Here is a 5114-nt window from a genome sequence, read left to right as displayed (position 1 = left end):
TACACACAGTGCATGAGAACGTTTTGTTTTCCTTTCTTTCATTTTTTTTAGCCCTTTCTCTCCCTAATTTAGTACCTTACTTCCCACATTCACACACCAATGGTGGCGAGCTCACACTGACCAACTCATTGGAGGCAATGCAGGGTTCAGTGTCTTGCCCAAGGACACTTCAACATGTGGACAGGAGGAGCCGGGATTTGAACCGCGGACCCAGGGATCATTGGACGACCTGCTCTACCTCCTGAGCCACAGCCGCCCTTCTTATCGGGACAAATCTCGAATGAGTCTCGCTAAGTCGGCTAAAGCGGACTTCGCAGCGCTCGTCTGACGTGTGTTTTTTTTTAAAATCAGAGCTGTCACCCTTTTAAGTCTTGGGTTTGAGAATGGCTCTTCCACATTCCTGGCACGAAAGTGACCGCGATGTCATCAGATGACCCCCAGGGGACCTCCGTCCCATCAAATGTGTCCTTAGTCAACATCAACAGGCAAGTGAGCAGCCATGACATCTTTTAAACTTTAACAACTCCTTCTCGCACTTGGCAGGTTGTTTGTTCACTTTTTTTTTATTATTATTATTATTATTATTATTATTATTATTATTCCCACCCACTAAGTCTCTTCTTCTCATCCTCTCTCTCCCCACTTTAACTCCCCGAAATCAGGACAGTGCGGCCGCCAAGGGGTTAAAGGCAGTCCGGCTTTCCGATTGGTTGCCGGGCTTGGCGTTCTGAACCACCCAACAGTGAGAGGTAACCAGGCAACTTCAGTGGAGGGGGGGAGAGAGAGAGAGAGAGAGAGAGAGAGGCAAGCAGAGGAGGAGAGGGAAAAAAACGCGCTGAAAACCTGACATAGTTTTGCGGGGATTGTGAAAAGATGTAACCGGGCTTTCAAGCACTCTCTCGGGATGGGAAACCGGATTACTCTCCTTGTCGAAATATTTCTGGAGCTCCGGATAAAAGAAGAGAAGAACAGACTGGGAGGAACAATGATTGGATTCTAACCTTTTTCCTCAGAATGGGAACTAATTGTACTCAATTTCGATTTATTGAAAAGGTAAGGTGCAACGAACCGCGCGCGCGCGTGTTTGTGTGTGTGTGGCGCTTTGCTTTGCCGCAGAAACCGGTCTATATAGCAGCTGTCAGATATAGTCTATAAACGGAGTATTTTAGACACAGTCCTACGCTAAGAGTATCTATCTTACATGTATTTTATTGAGTGACTTTTGCAAAAGTCGTAATACTCAATAAAATAATCATCAATTATGTGATGATATGTTGTCTTGAAACATGGGTAATATGCTATGCTTGTTTTCACTGTTTGGGGGAGCCTGTGGATTCAGAATGCTCTATATATTAACCACTGCAATGAATAATCTACTGCTGCTGCCTGCATGCATGCTGCATCGATGGGGCTTCTTTTTTTAACCCCCCCCCCCCCCCCCCCCCAGTGGGTGACCCACTGAAAGATTGTCACAGCAGTCTGCATGCGTGGCTGGCGGTGTGTGGTGTGTGAGTGAGTCAGTGAGAGTGCGTGCGTGTGTTGTCAGTAAGAGAGAGAGAGAGAAGGCAGGGGTTCGTTTGCTGCATTGAGAGCGTGGATGGATGACTGGATGTGTAGCCTATAAGATATTTGAACACTATGCAGCCAGAGTCGACTCACCATCATCACTTTCCTTTTAAAATACTAGACTATAGAAAAGCATCACAGTTTCCTCTCGTGGTTAAATGTTGTCGCTGTGTCCGGTGGAAAGCTCCTATATCAAGCGAAGCGTTACTTTTCACTATAATAAAGACGGAACAGAAATGGTCAATAAAGTTGCAATAGCCTATTGGAGTTATGGGGTTTCCGCCCGACACGACAACAGCAAACTAAGTGATTGTGAATTTGTGGCTGATGTAGTGGGCTATACTTTATTACATCGTCGTGACGTGACTTAAGTGCTCTGCTGACTGCTCTGCTCTCCTCCCGTCTGATCGCCTCGAATACATCCGCTGCTCTCCCAGTCCCGACTCCCCAGTCTCTCTCTCTCTCTCTCTCTCTCTCTCTCTCTCTCTCTCTCTCTCTCTCTCTCTCTCTGTGTGTGTCTCTCTCTCTCTCTCTCTCTCTCTCTCTGTCTGTCGCTTCTTTTGACCCTGCAATGGCTTAAAAATAATAACGGTAACGGCACCTGCTGCGGTCGTGATTTTTGCCCGTCCGCGCGCGGGACCGGGGAAATGAAGTGAGAGCCGATCTATAGTGTGACTCACACCGACCGCACCGCCTATGATGAGAAGTGTCGGTGATGGTGTGTGTAGAGTAGACCGTGGCCGCAGCTAAAGCCGCATTAATCACGAACTGTGTGTGTGTGTGTGTGTGTGTGTGTGTGTGTGTGTGTGTGTGTGTGCGTGCGCGTGTGCGTCAGTGTGTGCGTCAGTGTGTGTGCTCTATTCAGGGCCATAACTAAATCACATCATCTGCTTGTTTTTTGTCCCACACCGTCATGTTCAACACTGTCAGTCTAGCCATGGGTCATGGATCTAATCAATGAACGAATCAACATGCTGTACGTGTGTGTGCGTGCGTGTGTGTGTGCGTGCGTGTGTGTGATGATATGTGAGCACTGCCATCATACTCGCACAATGGAATCGGCATAGCAGCCATTCATTTACATTTGTAAAGTGTAAAATCAGTCTCACACACTGTGTAGGGCAGGCCCAGCAGGCAACACAGGGTCGCCATAGAAACCCACAGTGTATTGTGTGTGTAAACTCTCAAAGAAAATGGTTTTGAAGGCTTTCTCTTCTTGTTTTCTTTCTATCTTTCTGTCTTTCCTTCCTTCCTTCCTTCCTTCCTTCCTTCCTTCCTGACCTCTCCCTCACTTCCAACCGTCTATCTAGTCCACACTTTAATCCATTTCCCCTGCTGGTGAATGTATACAGCCTAGGTTGTTTTGTCTGCTCACAATAGAAGGCAGTTCGAAAGAGCCTGCAGGACTTTTAATCTGGTGCTGAACCCAACTGTGCTTTCATGTAAACCACGTTTTGTCGTCCGCAGAGAGTTTGGCGTTCGGCTTACAAGCTCCCTGTGACTTTCGGGTCCCCCTGCCGACAGTTAGACTTGACGCCGACGGCTGCAGAAGTCCCTCAGTTTAGCCTCTTGAGAACCCATAGTGTCCTTATTCTGAGGCTGATAGCAGATCTACACGTGTGCAACGTGCAGTGGTCCATGTGCTACCTTGACGTGGCACAGTGGTCCATGTGAGATACCGTGACGTGGTACAGCGGTCTATGTGAGATACCTTGACGTGGTACATTACAGTGGTCCATGTGAGCTACCGTGACGTGGTACATTACAGTGGTCCATGTGAGCTACCTTGACGTGGTACATTACAGTGGTCCATGTGAGATACCTTGACGTGGTACATTACAGTGGTCCATGTGAGATACCGTGACGTGGTACAGCGGTCTATGTGAGATACCTTGACGTGGTACATTACAGTGGTCCATGTGAGATACCTTGACGTGGTACATTACAGTGGTCCATGTGAGATACCTTGACGTGGCACATTACAGTGGTCCATGTGAGCTACCGTGACGTGGTACATTACAGTGGTCCATGTGAGCTACCTTGACGTGGTACATTACAGTGGTCTATGTGAGATACCTTGACGTGGTACATTACAGTGGTCCATGTGAGATACCTTGACGTGGTACATTACAGTGGTCCATGTGAGATACCTTGACGTGGTACATTACAGTGGTCCATGTGAGATACCTTGACGTGGTACATTACAGTGGTCCATGTGAGATACCTTGACGTGGTACATTACAGTGGTCCACGTGAGCTATACCTTGATGTGGTACAGTTCTTTATTGATTCTTTTGGAATTGGAAAAAAAAAAGCTGACTAGTCTGATAAGCCACAGTGTCGCCAGTGGTGGAAAAAGTACTCAAATGTTGTACTTAAGGAAGTATCAATACTACAATATAAAATTTATAGTACAAAAAGTAAGGTCCCATTTCAAGTTTTCAAATCTATAAAAATCTTTTGAAAATAGCTTGCTTGTAGATCGGCTATATTCAAATGGCAGAAAAGTGTTTAAATGTATGTTTTGTATATGAAAACGTGCATTTCCCGTCAGTCCGTTAATCACCCCACGCCTCCATATATGGTCATGCCATGTGACATCACGTGACATCATCAGGGATCTCCATACATGGGCATATATGTATAGTGACGACGTAGACTATACATCGCCAGGGTCCCTTCCCCATATGGGAATGTCAATATACAGTATGGCCGTATCATTTAGGGCGTGGGCGTCTTACTGTTAATAATAATCTAAATCTGAGTTAAGGTAAAAGTATTGGAAATTGGAATACCCCAGTAAAGTAAATACAAATGTTATTTATGTACTTTTTATTTCCATCACTGAGTGTCACACAAAAACAGCAAGAAAAAATAGCCTCACAATCTACACACATAAGTTGTTCCTGCACAGAAGTCTCTCTGACCTTATGTGTCTTTGCAAGATCCAAGAATGTAACCGGAACACTGGCCCCAAAACATACTCAGCCTTATTGTTATTTGCTCGTCATGCTTTTTACACTTTTACTGAGGTTACGTTTAGGAATAATGTTAGGTTAAGAGAGGCATAGTTTAACTGAGGTTAGGTTTAGGAATAATGTTAGGTTAAGGGAGGCATAGTTTAACTGAGGTTACGTTTAGGATTCGGAATAATGTTAGGTTAATGGAGGCATAGTTTAACTGAGGTTACGTTTAGGAATAATGTTAGGTTAAGGGATAGTTTTATTACGGTTACGTTATAGGAATACCAGGTGGCGACAGTTCTGAGATCGCCGGATTTGACCCGGGGTGAATGTGTTTTGAGGCGAGCGTCCTTGTATTCCACGGATCTGACCTTGTGTGCTGTGTCTTTGCAAGAGTCAAGACGCAAACACGTATTTTCATGTCACTGAGCTGAGAGTACAATATGTATGCTGAATGTATGCCACACTATATTACTGATCTCCCCTAATATAAACTGAAACCTGGTGACCAGAAGCTGGGGGTTCCTTTTGGATTAGCAATATACTGTACGTTTGGTTTATTGTGTGGGTGACCCATGCAGGTTT

General features: G+C 45.4%; 1 protein-coding gene across 1 annotated transcript in view; it reads left to right on the top strand.

Annotated features, from left to right (window-relative positions):
* Positions 1-913: 913 nt before the first annotated feature.
* The window catches only part of dab1a (DAB adaptor protein 1a), a gene marked incomplete at its 3' end in the record, with an annotated part of 104712 nt that continues 100511 nt past the window's right edge, over positions 914-5114 (top strand). The window contains exon 1 of the mRNA XM_080770498.1: positions 914-1053. The remainder of the gene's footprint in view (positions 1054-5114) is intronic.

The sequence above is a fragment of the Protomyctophum bolini genome, assembly GCF_963924005.1.
Source record: "Protomyctophum bolini genome assembly, chromosome: 8".
NCBI lineage: Eukaryota > Metazoa > Chordata > Actinopteri > Myctophiformes > Myctophidae > Protomyctophum > Protomyctophum bolini.
Note: the sequence above shows the minus strand (reverse complement) of the source record. Positions and strands in the feature narration are given on the sequence as shown.